Below are 17,285 nucleotides of genomic sequence, written 5' to 3'. Positions count from 1 at the left end.
ATAATACTACACAAGACAAAGACCAGTGAATCAGAATCGGGTTCTATTCCAGTTCTGCCTCTGTGTGATGGGGAGGTGGGGGGAGGGGGGCAGGAATCTTTCCTCTTTCAGCCCTAATTACTTGAGATTTCAAAGTTATCTTTTTTATTGCCTCCAATAGTATTCTTTGATTCTCAATTTAAACATTAATTATGTAGACAAACTTCTAATGCTCTTAGGATTTAGGTCTCTATCTCAAGGTCACACGCACACTCCCTTAGTTAACCCTAAAGTCATCTTCGAGGATGCATCATGATCCCTCACTTTAAACTGCTGCTTTCAGAAATGTGTATCTTTATCCTTTTAACTATTATTTATGCATAACTCAGTGTTCTGAGTGAAATTTTATAATACCCAAAATAGGATATCTAGAGTAGTCCCCAAATATCACCATTTCTCTTTCTAGGCAGAGAGAGGCTTACATGTCTCTGCCCCCTTGAATTAGGCATGATCTTACAATATGCTTTAGCCAATGAAATATGACAAGTGACAACAGAACTGGCTCAAAATTTCCTACATTATTTCCCCCTCTGCCACAGCTATCAGCAATATGGTAGCCAGTGGCTGCTTCATCACCCTGGGTCCAGGAGCAGACAAAGCAGAGCCCCAAGCAAACAATCAACATGGACCATGAGCATGTAGTGAACATTTGTTTGGTTAAGCCATTAAGATTTAACAGAAAACTCCACTACAAAAAGACCATAACTTGGGTGGGCTCTTAGAGGTAGTAGAGTAGGCGATAGGCAAGAATGCATATTCTAGTTATTTGAACCAGAAATACTGTGTTAAGGAATTATGTTATTGCTTTGCAAGCATTTACCCAAGAGCAAAAAGGATGAAGTCTTTGGATGTTGCAAAATCAAGTACCTGAGACAGATCAGGATGGAGTCCAGAAAGGCCAACAATTAAGGACAGACTAAATAGTAAAACCAAAGCAGCTGAGTTACAAGAGTAGGTTGAAGTACAAAAGAATTGATTCTAAGATGCTCAAGAGGCAAATTACAAAGGGAGGCCCAGACTGAACACAGAGAACAAAGAGATACCACCCTGGGTTTGTTTCACCATTACATTCTGCCTGGTTTGAAGCTTTGCCATGCCTCACTAAAGTGGTCACAATTTTTGGTTCCTTTCTGTCAGCTGTAACCCACTGAGCAGTTTTGGGAAGCAGCCATGCATTTAGCCATGCAGCTAAAAGGAGGCAAGTCAAACTTATCAGAAGATATTTTCTTGATTACTAACCTAAATATTTCTTATCCTTACTTTGTGTTTCATAATAATCCAACAGCATTTCCCCCACCAACGTAAACACCATTAATTGATGTAAGTTAGGCAAAGAAACACCATTAATTCCTAAAGTCAAAACAGAGGAGCAATAAAATGTAAAGGCACTACTTTCCTTACCAAAGTCAGCACCAAGGACAAGACAATGAAGGAGGTGTGAGCTGCTTCTGTCAGCAACTTCCTAGCTGCCATCCTTTAGCATCTGTGGCCAACTTCATATTTACCAACCTATGGATCTGTGAGAACTACAATCAGGGTTATGATACAGTTTGTGAAAGGAAAAATCTTAGGGCAGATGTATAACTGATATTTCTGCGTCAGACAAATGTAATTAGTACTAAGTTCCAAGGCCTACAAAATGAGGTCATATTATCTGAATTGCAGATTTTCCCACCTGCTTCCCATGCAGCCTGGAAGGTGTAACTTTCCATTATTGCCATGGATTTTCAGTTCCTAAACAATTGTTCTATGAACCAAAAAATAAGGCCACTGATAGGGCTGCCTACTGGAATCACCTGGGGAGCTTTTGAAACCCTTACCACCCAGCCATACCCCAGACCAATTGCTTTAGCATTGATGAGAGTGTGACCCAGGCATCAATATTGTTTATATTGTGTTTATAAGCCTTCCCATACCAGGTGATTTTTTACAATCCAATTTTTGGTACTTCCAAAAATCATCATCATCATCATCATCATCATCATCATCCTGATCTAATTGGTGTAGGGAGCAGTCTGTGTATCAGGGTTTTCTGAAAGGTCCCACAGATGATTCTAGTGTGCAATCACACTTGAAGAACATTCCTATAGAGGACATATATAGCAGTTGGAAATATTACCTGTATAAACTTTGCTTCTGAAGATGAGGGATAAAGGCCCTTAAGATGGTTATAAAAACAAAGTGTTTTGGATTCATTTATTCATTCCAAACATTTACCAGCATATAAGCGTGGTTCAAACACTAGTCCTAAAGCATGCAAAATGCTAAAAACCAAAATCCTGGAGCTCAGAATCAAGCTCAAGAACTATAATATAAGTGTGATACAAGGAGTAAAAAACAGGTATTCCAATTAAATACTGGCTCTTTCTGAGAGGAGAGTCAGGATAACTTAAACCCAAACAGAAGATGCCTCAGTGTCTAGAAGAATCAGTACCAACAAACCAATTAGACGGCATTCCAAGCCATAGGAACAGGATGTACAAAAGCAATGCAGCATATCTTGCCCAAGGCATTTTTGATTCCAAGTACAAAAACTGATTCAGAACTATCTCAAGCAAAAAAGGAAATATACTGGGAAAGAAAAAAGTAGGAATAAATCATGAATCCCAAAGTAAGTAAACTTATTAAGTTTAATAATCTCCTCTCTTTCTATCTGAACCAGAGTGTTTTCTCTAATTTTTACACTGGTTGAACTTGGCTATATCCAAATGGTAGTCTGCTCCTGAGTAGTCACATCCTCGCTTCTAGCTATCAGTACAAAGTAACTGGTATCTTCGAATCTCAAGTCCAAATTCCAGGGAAAGAGAATACTATTTGTCCAGCATAGGTCAGGTGTCTACTCTTGATCCAATCAGTTACAGCCAGGGTCATAATACAAACATGGCTGTCAGGGCCTTACCCCTCTTGAGAGAGAGGAGGACAGCTCTCAGTTCCTGATTGAGAGTTATAAGTAAGTACTCCAAAATCTGTTTCACACCTATGTAAGACTGTAAGCCCAGGTTAGAGTCCTAAAAGATGGGAGAAAGGCTTGAGCATAGACTGCACAATGGAAAATGAAATTAAAGAAAAATTGACCTCAATGAAATATTACTAAATCAAATCCAGGAATATATAAAAGAATAATACATCATGACCAAGAGGGGTCCAACCTGGGAATGGAAGACTGGTTTTAATTTTTTTAATCAATAAATATAATTTTTCATATCAGACTGAAGAAAATCATGTGAGTGTTTTAGTAGATGGAGAAATATTTTGAAAAAATTCAATATCTATTCATGTTTTTAAAAATCTCAGCAAACTAGGGATTAAAGGGAATTTAATCAACTTTATAAAAGTAATCTACAAAAAGTCTACTGATAAAATAACTAATGATGAAAGCCTGAATATTTTTCCCCTCAAATGGGAAACAAGACAATCATGTCTGCCTTAAAACTCCTATTGAAGATCATACCGGAGGCTCTATACAGTGCACTAAAGTTAAGAAAAAGAAAGGTATACAGAATAGAAAAGATGAAATAAAGCTACCTCTTACTACATGACAATTACCGATACAGAAAATCACAAGGAATCTCCAAAATAAGCTACTAGAATTAAAAGCAAATTAAGCAATGCTGCAGATCAATACATAAAATTCAATTGTATTTCCACTGGCAATAATCAGAAACTTAAGTTTTGAAACAACAACACCATTTACAAAAGTATCAAATAACATGAAATGCTTAAGGATAAATCTAACAAAAAATTGCAAGGATTATCCTATCCAAAATGCTGATGAAAGAAAAAAGAAGAGTTAAATAAATGGATATACTATGTTCATGAATTAGAATGTGTAGTATCATTATTAATGTCAGTTATTCCCAAATTGATCTGTAACCTCAAAGTAATCCCAATCAAAATTCTAGCAGGCATTGTTGTAGAAAGTAACCAAATAATTCTGAAAGGTGTACAGAAAAGCAAAGGAACTAGAACAGCCAAAATTATTTTGAAAAAGAAGTCAAAGAACATCCATTTGTATTATTTATATTTACCATAATCAAAATAGTGTGGTATTGATAAAAAGATAAATACTTAGACCAATAGAACAGAAGAGTCTACAAACAGAAGGGGGGGGTGGGGAGAGGGAAAGAAAGAGCAATTTTTGACAAAGGCCCAAGACAATTCAATGGAAATGAGTGGCCTCTGTAACAAATGTTGCTGGAATAAATGAAGTTTATATATAAAAAATAAAACTCAATACATGCATTGTACTTTGTACAAATGTTAGTTCAAAATGGATCATCGACCTGAAAGTAAAACTTTCAAACTATAAAATTTCTAGAAGAAAGCAGAAAATATTTGTGTCTTTGGATTATCCAAAGAATTCCTAGGTATGATACCAAAAGCATGATCCGTAAAAGGATATTAATAGGCTCAATTTCAAAATTAAAAATTTGTCATCTGAAAAGGCACGGTTAAGAAAATGAAAAGTCAACCTACAAACTGAAAGACAATATTTGTAAAACACATCTGTTAGAAAATTATATCCATTATAAAGAATTGTCACAACTCAATAATGTCAAAACAGTTTTTTAAATGGGTAAACAATTTAAATAGGTGAACAGAGAATGGATGGGGGAAAAAAGCACAGGAAAAACGTTCACATTCACTATCACTAGAGAAGCGAACACTGAAACCACAGTGAGATGGGACTACACACCTATATTCAAATGGCTAAAAGCTTACATATCAGATAATTCTAACTGCTGATGTGAATGTGGGGCAGCTGGCATTTTCATACACTGCTGATGTGTAAAATGGTACAGCCACTTCATAGAAGTTTACCTTCCCATACCATCAGTTGACATACCATGGCAAATAGTTAAACTTACCTTACCACTCAACAATGCCACTCTTATTTACCCAAAAGATATAAAAATATAGGTCAACACCCATACTGGTATGTGAATGTTTATATCAGCTTTATTCGCACTGGAAATAACCAGCATATATTAGTTTCTGTTGCTGTACCACACGTATAACAAGTTAATGCAAATCAAGTGGCTTTATTTTAAGATGCGTGTATTATTTCCTTGTTTCTGTGGATCCAGAGTGTAGCCTGGTTTAGCTGCATAGGTTCACAAGGCTGTACTCAAGGTTTTGGCTGGACTACAATTTCACTTGAAGGGCTGACTGGGGAAGAATTCACTTTCCAACTCATTCTGATGGTTGGCAAAATTCATTTCCTTGCTTCAGTAGGACTGAAAGCCCCAGCTTTTGCTGCCTATTAGTGAAAGGCAGGTGTTTGCTCCTAGAAGCTACCCTCAGTTCTTCTTCCTTTGGACTTTCTCAATAGAACTGCTTACTTTCCCAAGCCAGAAAGTCAGTCTCAAAAAGGATTTTTCTATTAAGACAGTCTTATATAATAGTCAAGAGAGTGGCACTGCATTACCTTTACAATATTTCATTGGTTAGAAACAACTCACAGAGGGGAGATGAATCAAAGGCAAACACAAAAGGTGAGGATCAGAGGAGCCACCTTGGAGTCTGGCCACCATACCATATGTCCATCAAGTAGGAAATGGGTAAGCACACTGTGGTATATGCACATATACACCAGTGAAGTGTGAAATGTACATAAACTAATCGGCAATAAAAAAGAGCTAACATCTGCAAAGCATGCGTAGTTCTCAAATGCATCATGCTAAGTGAAAACAGCCAAAGTCAAAAGGTTACATGCTGAATTATCCCATTTATATTATTCTAAAGAAAGGGCATCATATAAGGACAAATACATCAGGTGTTGTCATGGGCTCATGGTGTTGGGAGGGGATTGACTGCAAAGAGGCATGAGGGAACTTTTCTGAGTAATGGAAATGTTCATCTTGATTATAGTAGGTAGTTACACAAATGGACACAGCTTTCAAAACTCATGAGGCTGTAGGTCTAAAGGGTAAATTTTACTACATATAAATTATACCTCAATAAACCTGACTTTAAAAACTAGTGACAGAAGCTGGAAGCAAATAGGAAATCTGCTCTTGATCTGGTTCCTGGGGCATGCCCTAGTGGGAACCCCTGGAGAAATTTAGGAAGGCCAATGATATAAGCTATATGTACTATTCTAATATTTACTAATAGGAGAATTGCTTATTTTTGGTGAGTTTTCAATGTCCACAGTTTTTTCTTTTTTTTCTTTTTTCTTTCTTTTTTTTTTTCTTTCTTTTTTTTTTTGCTTCAAGGAAAACACAGAAGCACTAAGTAAAAATGGAGACCATAAAAAAATGCTGCCCATATCCAAGTAAAGACAGAAATTACACCAAGTGCGAAAAGGTAGAACACTCCGATAAGACAACCAAAGTCTTCAAAGGAGAGCCACAGCACAGGTTGGGGAGAATGGTGCTAAAGAGGTAGTCATGCCCTTGCCTGGTGGCTGAGGTAACACTCCAGTACCTAAAACCCGGAAGTAATCTAAATCTCCTGATGTTGATTATGGTTCACTATTGGTTGTTTCTACTTGTCTTGCAAGATGGCAGGGAGTGCTTACAGGTAGGGACACTGCCCATGTACTGGTAAGGAAAATGACAGGCTGTTCCAATTTTCCAGCTGGTCTTAGCACACTGTACTAGAAAGGGGCTTCCGTCAACCATCTAGTTCATCCCTTTTGTCTCCTAGTGCAACACAAACAGGTAGCCTGACGAACTGGCTGCTGAGTGTTGCCTGGTGGGTAAAGCTCTGACCTGGTGACCTTGAGGAGTCCTGGGTGGTCACCAGAAATCTTTCACCAGCTGGGTGAGCTTGAACAAGCCACTGACCTCTGGCCTCAAACTCCACATGCATAAAAAAGCAGCTTGGCTGCTCTTGATAATTACAAGGAGCTCTTCTGGATCTAAAATGTAATCACTTAAATTATTTCTTAGTGGTCTCCCTTCTTTGGTCTTTAATATGTCCATCCTTAAGGCAACTAAAACAGAAAATCTAAGATCCCATTCAATATTTATATATTATACCAAAAAGCTTAGGGGTGTGGGTGGGGAGAATTTCAGGATCTCTAAGCAAATACACCAGGGTGGAATTAAAAAGTTGGAAGTAGTGATCCATACAAATATTATAATTAGAACAGCCAGTAAAATGTTACACTACCAGTGATTCATCAAGGCAAATGGTTCACAGCTAGGCCAATTTGGAGTATTCTTATTAATTATGCATATTATATCCACTAACCATACTGCTGCAGGTATGGAACACTCTATTAATCCAGTAACCATACGTATTAACAGTTCTCCATGAATCAAAGTAACACCAGACTAAACAAAACTACCAAGAGAATTCAGAAGTAGATTAGGATTCTGATTCATCATTCTTTTTCCACTTGAAAGGCTTTCATCAATATTTGAGTGGTCATTACACACATATCTTTGTGATAGGTATATTACAGGATTTTAATTTTCTAATTTCTTTGGACTTGCAAACACATTTTAATATATTTTGACTTTTTAATTGGGACCATTCCCGTGTCTACTATGGAAGTTAGATTTTGCTCTATTATCAGGAAGTACTGTGAGAAGCAGGCATCCCCTTATGTTCTGGTACTCTTTGATAATGCATTAGACATTTTTATCCAAAATAGTAAGTTCCTACTTCAAAAGAAGCCTTCATGGGATGGGGCGCCTGGGTGGCTCAGTGAGTTAAGCGTCTGACTCAGGTCATGAGATCTTATGTTTCACGGTTCTCGAGATCAAGCCCCACACCCGCTGTCAGCGTGGAGCCTGCTTGGTACCCCTCCCCCCACTTGCATGTTCTCTCAAACATTGAAAAAAAAAAAAAAAAAGCAGCAGCCTTTATTTAAAAAATGTTTTCTTTATAACTAAGACAAAAACCATCACTTCTAATTTCCCCTTGGATACCTCCTCCTTAAGCTAACAGTTTGTACTTGTGCTTCCTTTTGGGTTGGCTTCATTCCTCCGGGCTGTGCTGACATTTGCTTTTCATGCAGTGGAAAGTCTCACTCACTCACAGCCTGGTTTCGTTGCCTCCCACACCAAAGCCCTGCAGGCTGATGCCCATAAAAGTTACAACAGCAGTTAAGTAACTAGACAGATGCCACTTCCCAGGCTCCTGGTACCACCCCAGGGACAGGCTACTTAGCACTGCCTGAACTTCCTGAAATGTCTGAAGGTGGCTGCTTTGCCTGGCCTTGCTGGTGACTTCCCAGGTAAAAGGCAGCACTGTCAGTGTCATGGAGACCCTGATCTCTGGGAAGCATCCACTTCACCCCTGGCTTCTCTAAGGCTATGGAAGCTTTCAGCAGCCTCTTCCACACCAAGGCTGCACCTCCCCTCCCACCAGAAGGCCATTTAGTGTTTGGAAAAGTATCTGGGGAGTGAGGGATGGAAGTCCCCCTAAAATGCTGTACAAAATTCTAAACTGTTCCTTTCAATGTTTGAATCCTTAGTACATACCTGAACAAACACCAGCATGGCTACTTTAAAAATTAAATAAAAATAAAAAGCCTTCCCTTCAAAGGATCACTGCTCTTTCCCTATGCAATTCCTTAAAACTCTCAAAATCTGTGGTCTTTAAAACCTGTTTCTTGGCTTTTAAATGATTACAGGTATACTTTGGGGGAAAGTATAAATGATAGAACTAATTTTAGAAGAGACTTGCTAATAAATGATGTCCTAGAAGGAACGTTAAGGCTTGTGCTAAAAAGACCCAGGTTTGATTCCCATCCATACTTCTCGCCAAGTGTACATATTGGGGAAGCCCGTGTCATCTCTCTGGGACTTGGTAAAATGCAGGACAGGACTGCTTTGAAGATTAACATAATCCCAGAAACACAGGAACACCTGACAGATATGCCAAGTCTGAAGGCACATGTACTGACCAGCCTGGTTTTGAAGGGACCTGCCTAACCCTGGTTCCATGCCATTCTCTGCCCCTCCCTCTCATCTGCAAAACTCACAGATGCCTCACCTCATAAGACGAAACACTGCTTTATGTGTGTATGTTTCTCTTCCTCTACTGCACTGTGATCCATTTTATCTTTTATGGTTGTTGTTGTTGTTGTTGATTTCCCATAGCACCAAGTGCAATCCTTGCACCCAGAAGGCTTCAATAACACTAATTGGTTCATTGATTAAACTTGAGTTTTACCACCATCTCAGCACCTTCCTGAAACAGAGAAACCCTTATGCAAACACTAAAGTCATTTACCGAGCAAACAGAAGTTTTTAAGAGATCTTTGCTTCTGCACAAAGAGCACTGACCCTAGAATGAGAACATGTGGGTTCATGCTGTGGCTTTGTCACCTACTGAATGACTTTGCACAAGTTCCTCAGATTGAGCTTTAGTTTCCTCATCTTAAATGGAGGCAGTACCACCTAGCTCACAAAACTGTTGTGATAATTAAATAGAGGGGATTATTAAAAAGGGTCTGGTACACTGATGTTAAGAATTTTAAAATCCTACAAAAAACAACATGTACTAAACTGACAACATACATAAAATATGTAAATACTGAAAGAAATTGCTTCTAATCCCTCATTGACAGGACAATTTTAATTACAGTAAGATCTTTCATTCGTATCCACACATTCATGTTTCCCCCATTTAAACAAGGTTGTGCTAGATAATTTGGTCAGCAGCTTTATAAAGGAAGCCTAGAATTATGAGACACCCCCAACCTGTTGATACATGTAAGCAAGCCGTCAGAAGTATCTAGAGCTGTCAATAAATACTGAAGGCAGGTAGTCCAGTTTCATTGGATAAGGACAAATACATGAACTAGCAAAAATACTAACCAGCTGTCAACAAATGCTTCCTATTGGAAATAATCTTCGGAACATGCATAATGACAAGAGAAGAAAGACTCAACGCCAACAAAGCCGTCTAACACTGGAGAATCCAAAGAGAATATTTGAGTTGAAAAGGGAAGTAAATGGAGCATTTATAGGATAGCTGTTCCCTGCTGATCACTGTACTTGAAACATAAAGTTCTAAGTCCTCAGTTGATATCTTGTATCGCAGGTAGAAGAACTAGAGATTTATTAAGACTTGCCTGATATCAACCATGACAGTAAGGGTTAAGACCAGGGCTAGGATTAGAACCTGAAGACTAGTGGGGCACCTGGGTGGCTCAGTTGGTTAAGTTTCTGACTTCAGGTCACGATCTTGTGGTTCCTGGGTTCAAGACCCGTGGCTGGCTCTGTGCTGGCAGCTCAGAGCCTGGAGCCTGCTTTGAATTCTGTGTCCCCCTCTCTCTGCTCCTCCTTCCCCAACTCATGCTCTCTCTCTCAAAAGTAAACATTTAAAAAAAGTTAAAAAGAACCTGAAGAATAGTAATGAAGCCTTGAGCCCTCATCCTTTGCACAGCAATCTCCCACCCATCAGGCTGGAAAAGCCTTGCTGTACTCCTATGGAAAAAAGATGGCTCTTTCCTTCCTCAATATCATTAGAGGATTCTGGAAACATAGTAACTCCCACTCATACCCCCACCTCCAAGCTCTATAAAAGATACTACACAGTACCTGATGCAATTTAAACACACAGAAGCCAATGGAAAAAAAATCATAAGGAATGAAGAGAAAAGCTAACCCTTGCCCTCATTTAATACTGGAAGACATTTTGAGGACCTCCTTTGTAGAACTGATACTAATTTCAGGGCTTTAACTCTTTAGCACCAAAGTTCCCTTTTCCAATCTGTTGCAAAGAGGCATGTAAGTTCTAATCAGACTTTCTTGGGATTGCAAATGTGGAAAGAAATATCCTTGGTTATGTGCAGTAATGGTATAGACTCTTGCTAGGCTACTTTTGACATAACCTGTGCAAGTAATGGCAGGGCCTTGGAGACGGGGGGGCTTAATTTTATCTATTCCATATTCCTTCAGAGCAGCCACGGGCAACCAGTTAAAACAGGACTTCCCAACCCTTTCCATACCAGGTCATACCTGGAAAAGAATGTTTGTACAAAACTGTGGGGGAACTATAGGTGCTACATGGCCAAAAATAACCTGCACAGGCGTTCTGGCCACCCCACACTCTCTGGGTACCTGGTTGCCCCCATGGCTAAAGGTATGAATGTTTTCTTCCACCTGTACTGATTCATGGCACATGGTTGCTAAACTGTTATAGAACCACAGCAAACAGGGCAGTCGAAGCTTTGGATACTAAGATTACCTTAAACATAAGAGGCCCACCAATATTACTGGTTCCTTTATTAATGAGAGCAATGGATTCCCCACTATCAAAAGTAATTAAAATACAAAAATATTAAGGGAAAAAAAGACATTCAAAGGGTGAACATCTTTGCTAAATAGTAACTAAAGACAATAGAACTTGGTATTCCTTCCTAGTTCGTAAATTCTATATCTAATCTTAGGGCACGGTCTTTTTTAATTATTTGAGAATAGTTTTATTTGATTCATTTTTTAGGTCGCCAAACCCCCATGATGTTGATTTCACCAAATTTAAGAAAACATTCCATGTTAGATGGGCCATCGTAGTACATATCCCCAAGAAATAATTCTGCCCATAAAAAATATGGACTGATATTTTATCTAAAAGCAGAATTTTAAGTTTATAAAACGATGTCTTTTAAACTCATTTAGACTTATCCAGTTTCCATATATCACTCTATGCATCCATCAAGAAGAAATACAGCTTATCCCTTAACTACTTCATATTCTGTATCTGACATTTATCAATCACTTCGTGACTACTCCACAGCACAGGCCCTTTTCCACTCCATGCCCTGCCTTAGTTCATCACTAATGATGCCACTTCTTTAAAAACTTGATACACTATTATCCCTTCTAGAATTTTCTTCCATTCACTAATATTCCTTCATTCCGCAAGTTTTGACGCCCATGCTCCAAAATAACCACTATAAACCCAGTACACCAATGGTCTATTGCAACTGCAAGATGTACACTGATTTCATCAATGGAAAAGTATTTAGAGTTGATGAAGTACTGAAATTCCATTTAATACTGCTGAGAGCTCAGAGAAGCAATGGACCCAAGTTTAAGAACCACACTTTTATTTATGTAAGGGTGCCCTTTCTCAGTGTAACTGAACCCCTCATGAAATTAAAAACTCTAGGCTTTTTTTTTTTTTTTTTTTTTTTAGTATTTTGAAAGAAGCTTGCCTTTTGAGTTTCTGAACTGAAGCCAACCCCATCCTGAAATCCTGAACTACTCTTATCAATTCCTGCCTCTCGGATAGTCTGTGCCCCAACTGATTCTAATCAATTGCTTTGGAAGCACAGAGGACTCAGCAAACCAAGCCTTTTAAAGGTATCCGACTTATTTTTTTTAAATATCATATAGTATTTGTGTGTCAAACTCTTTTTCCACAGTATAAACTAAGCATGGCCCAGGCTGGCATAAAACCACTGCATCCCAGCTTATTTCCAACAGGATTCCTGGCTGAGAGCCAGGCTGGACCTCTCAACTAGGGAAGCAGACTTTCCCAGGTAAAATGACAATCCAGGCTAGTGCCCTAAAACCATTCTTCATCCAGATAAGTTCAACAAATATCTTGCCTATGAAGTCCTTTCCATACTCCCAGCACTCTTTTTAATAAAGTTTTATTGAAACACAGCCCCATCCCTCAGTTTACTATCATCATCTACGTCTTCTTTTCACATTACAACAGCAGAGTGGAGTAGTAGCCAGAGACCTTATGGCCCAGAAGCTAAAAGGTCTAGATCTGGCCTTTTAAAAGAAAGTTTGTTTCAGAAAGATTGGGAGGCTTATGGGTTACCTGTGACACGTCAGTACACTTTTTGTGAAATGTGAGGTTTGAACAAAGCAATTCCTCACTGACCTCCTGACCTGGTGTGAAAACGTTTTCAGAACTATATACTAGATGATCTCTTCCCAATACTTACCAAGCTCTGTGATCTTGGAACAGGTACTCATCTCTGTCATTTTTAATAAAGTTTGTTTATTTTGACAGGGAGAGCAGGGGAGGATCAGAAAGAGAGGGAGAGAGAGAGAATCCCAAAGAAGGCTCTGCTCTATCAGAGCAGAGGCCAACATGGGGCTTGAGCTCACGAACCATGAGATCATGACCTAAGTTGAACTCAAGAGTGGGTCACTTAACCAACTGAACCACCCAGGCACCCCTCTGTCATTCTTTTTCATCTTATCTACCATAAATGAATATTTGAAGAATGCATTATCAAAATGAAGAGCTCTTATCCCAGTAACTGCCATCCAGTTGGTGCTTAATAAACAGTGGGGGTAGGTAGAGTTCCACAGTACTGTACCACAGACACATGAAATATTACAACTGGAAGGAATACCTTATTTTCCATGCCTCTTTTTATAAAGAGGCATAGAAAGAATAATAGCATATTTTCTATATCTCTTTTTGTAAAGATAGAGTACACTCTTTTTTTTAGCACTCTTGAGAGTGAGGGTTATAGATTCTTACAAACAGGTAGTCCTCCCCTCAAGGAGAGGATACTTTGGCTGAGGGAATAAAGCTTAAACATGTAAAATAAGAAAAATACAAGATCCAGATTCATCTCAAATCTCCATCCAAATGTCACGAAGTTGTACAAATGCTGAGCAATAAACACTGTATTTACTGTGAGGGTAGCAGTGACTAGAGTTCTCACAGGAAACACTTGGGCACAGCCAGGTCCTGAAGGGCACACGGAATTCAATTACAGGCAGGACATTTCAAAGTAAACATGAACAAAACGCAGACAGGATGACCCTGGACAGACACGTACAGAGGAGTTTGATGGATACACGTGGATAATCAGGCTCATACATGCTACCATAAGCCCAACAAGTATAGGGCTGTAAATGTGACACGGACATGATTCCACATCCCTGAGAACCTTTGTCATCCTGCCTAGAGTAGTTGGCAAGGCTACGAAGCAAAGTCTACAAAACAGGTGCCACACGAACACAATAGTCCTTGGATACTTTCTGTCCCTTCCAGGTATGGAGGAGACACATACGACGTAAACACAATCAACTAACGTCTACCCAGAGGTGGCTGTGACATTCATACTCCGAGCACATTCTCCACATAAACCAACTTTAACCCCTCAACAGGGGGCTTAAAGATTAGAAATGTATTCCCCGGACAAAAATACAATCCGAAGGTTTTCAACGTTTTTTATTTTTATTTTTGGGACAGAGAGAGACAGAGCATGAACGGGGGAGGGGCAGAGAGAGAGGGAGACACAGAATCGGAATCAGGCTCCAGGCTCTGAGCCATCAGCCCAGAGCCTGACGCGGGGCTCGAACTCACGGACCGCGAGATCGTGACCTGGCTGAAGTCGGACGCTTAACCGACTGCGCCACCCAGGCGCCCCACCGAAGGTTTTAAATAAAGTCAGCCATCATTTATCATAAAATAAATACAGATTTCTGTTAAATATCCCCAATATCACAGCATCAGCCTGGTGGTTCTCAACTGCGAAGATTTTTGCCCCTCAGGGGACCCTTGGGAACATCTGGAGACTTTACTGGTTGTCACAGCTGGGTAGGGTTGCAAATAGCATCTAGCGGCTAGAGACCAGAGATGCTGCTAAATTTATCTTACAGTGCACAGGACAGCCTCCCACGACAAAGAACTATCTGGCCCAAATTTCAATAGCACTAAGGTTGAGAAATCCCGTTTAAGGAAGCTTTACCAGATTACACATCAGAAGAACCACCAGCCTCAAAAATGCAATCCCCTCAGCTTGCCCTACCCCAGATATTTTAATAAGTCTCAGGAAAGTGTAAAGTGTTTCTTTTTCCAGCCAGATGTCTTTAAGCGTCAGGATTCCTGACAAAATACAGCTTTAAAGACGCGAGTAAGTCAGCTCCTACAGGAAGACACCTACAGAGGGCTTGAGTCGGGCGCTGACCCTGCCACCAGGGCCTGGGCCCCCGCTGCCCGAGGCCACCGCGGAGTACCCAGCTGCAGCCGCTCACCCTGCGCCTGTCCCGCACAGGCCCCCGGAAATCGTGGACCTCACGAAGACACAGGACACCGTCGCCCTTCTCACACTCACCTCTTCCCAGAGAGGCCTGGCGGCGGTCAAGCCGGCGAGGTGGAGCGCCACTTCCCAGGGTCCCTGGCAGCCGAGGACCAGACAGGGCCTCGCAGCAGAGCGGAAAGCAGCACTGCCCAGCAGCGCAGGGTGACGCCGAGCTGTGCATCCGGGCTCTAGCGCCGAACGTGACCTGCGGGAGGCTTGGGAGGAGGGGCCGCCGCCCAGCCCCCAGGCCTGCATGGGGTTGCCAGGCGCAAGTCTGGCAGGGGGCTGAGCAGCTCCAGCCAGACGACAGACGCCCGGGGGGGCAGCCCCGGTTGGCAGCCTAGCAGAGGAGCGTGAATCACTAAGGTCCCACATGTACCCCTGGGTGGTGCCCAGACTTGCAGAGGACCTGGATGTCCCTAAGACCCTCGGAGTCGTCTTTAGTCTCTCGTGGTCTCTCAGCTACGTGGTCCTTGAAGTCTATAGTCAGATAAACCCAAGGTTGCTTGATTCAGAAGCTCAGGTAGCATTAGGCTTCCAGATAAGCTTCTGATGGGATGGGGCGGAGTTTTCCTTCAGTCAGGTGGCAACCTGAAAATGCCTCCCCCCCCACCCTGCCCCACGAACAGTCACACCCTAATCCTTGGAACCTGTGAATATGACTTTATATGATAATAAAGGGTCTTTGTGGATACGACTAAATTATGTATCTTGATATGGGGAGATTAACCTCCATCGTCTGGAGCCCAAGGAGGGGCAGTGTTTCCTGAGTGCATCATGAACTTGCTCAAAACAAAACTCTGTGGTCAAGGGAGAAGGGGCTATAGCTGTTAGGTAGGCAACTAGCAGCATCTGTCCCCTTGGTGGTCCTCACATGCCCCAGCGTCTTCACCCTGCTGGCTGGACGTGGCCATATCAATTGTGGCAACACTGGGACCTTGACGGCCAACGCGAGGCCCGTTGTGTTTGCAGAGGCTCCCTGCCACCACCAATGTGGGAGGGTCTGCAAGACGTCCACATTCTGCCCTCAGCCCCTCCATCCCAACCACAGGAGAGGGTCCCCCCCATCCCCACTTTCACACAAGGGATGAGACCACAGACTTTATTTCTCCACTATGAAGTCCCCCTCATCATGAGGAAGCTGGGATTTTAGAGGAGGGAGGATGATTTATCACCAGAAGAGAGGTGAGCGGGGAAATAAGATCAATACCTTATTTGGATTCACTTTTACTTATATCTGTTTTCTAGGTTTTCACCAAAATGATCTTAGCAGCAGCAGCAGCAGCAGCAGCAGCCTCCCAATCTACAGCAAACTGCTTTGGACTGTTTCCAAAGCTCCTCGCATCCAGCCAGAGTTGAAGTTTGCATCTCTCTCTCTCTCTCTCTCTCTCTCTCTCTCTCCTTCAAGCCTATTCATCAGCCTCCAAGTTCTCACCCACAGCAACAGAACAGCATTAATAAAAGCTTAACATAGAGGGTTCTCACTTCTTGGCTTTTGTCTTGGACGGTGATCAGATCTCTAGGCTAGGGGCTGGTGCAGTGAAACTCTGTCCCACGCTGTTCCCCCTGTTGCACTAGGAGGGCACCCGGGCTGAAGGGTGCTGGGAAGAAGACAGTACCACCAAAGGTAAAGTGCCCATCAGATTGCAAAAACGACCTACCTTTTTAAGGTTACTATGACTGGGCCATATTGAAGTGATAAGAAGAAAAAAGAGACTTGTTTACAAAGTGATGGATTTGGGGCAAGAGACTAAGACCTTGTCAACATCTGTAGTGTACCCATTTATTAATGTCCATCATAATACTATGGACCTTGACATGTGTTAATAGTCTTGAAAACAGACCTCCTGTGCTTAGGAATCTTTCTAGCATCACTAGAATAATTAACATCTCTTGACAGATTTGTCATTTTCTGAACATATTCTGAGCACCTCCTATATTCAAGGTGCTATGGGCAGGCACTGAGCTATGGATAGTCTCCAGGCAGGACCTGAAGAATTTTCTAGGAGTTCAAAATCCAGTGCAGTTCTTCCTGGATTTTTGTCTTTAAATTTTCTTTAACGTTTATTTATTATTGACAGACAGAGCATGAGCAGGGGAGGGGCAGAGAGAGAGGGACACACAGAATCTGAAGCAGACTCCAGGCTCCGAGCTGTCAGCACAGAGCTGAACGCGGGCTCGGACTCACAAACCGCGAGATCGTGACCTGAGCAGAAGTCGGCCAGCTGCTCAACCGACTGAGCCACCCAGGCGCCCCCTGGATTTTTGTCTTTAAATT

At 41.3% G+C, this 17,285-nt stretch overlaps 1 long non-coding RNA gene across 3 annotated transcripts in view; it reads left to right on the top strand.

Annotated features, from left to right (window-relative positions):
• The window catches only part of LOC144613945 (uncharacterized), a 108,696-nt gene extending 92,214 nt beyond the window's left edge, over positions 1-16,482 (top strand). Inside the window, exons 3-5 of one of the 3 annotated variants that reach the window (XR_013551448.2) lie at positions 12,145-12,311; positions 14,786-15,169; positions 16,256-16,482. This is a non-coding gene — a long non-coding RNA (uncharacterized LOC144613945). The remainder of the gene's footprint in view (positions 1-12,144; positions 12,312-14,785; positions 15,170-16,255) is intronic. The other 2 variants (XR_013551447.2, XR_013551449.2) reach the window with 2 other exon arrangements.
• The last annotated feature ends 803 nt before the right edge of the window (positions 16,483-17,285 follow it).

Source organism: Panthera onca, chromosome D3 (assembly GCF_046562875.1).
Source record: "Panthera onca isolate mPanOnc1 chromosome D3, mPanOnc1 haplotype 2, whole genome shotgun sequence".
Classification (NCBI taxonomy): Eukaryota; Metazoa; Chordata; class Mammalia; order Carnivora; family Felidae; genus Panthera; species Panthera onca.
Note: the sequence above shows the minus strand (reverse complement) of the source record. Positions and strands in the feature narration are given on the sequence as shown.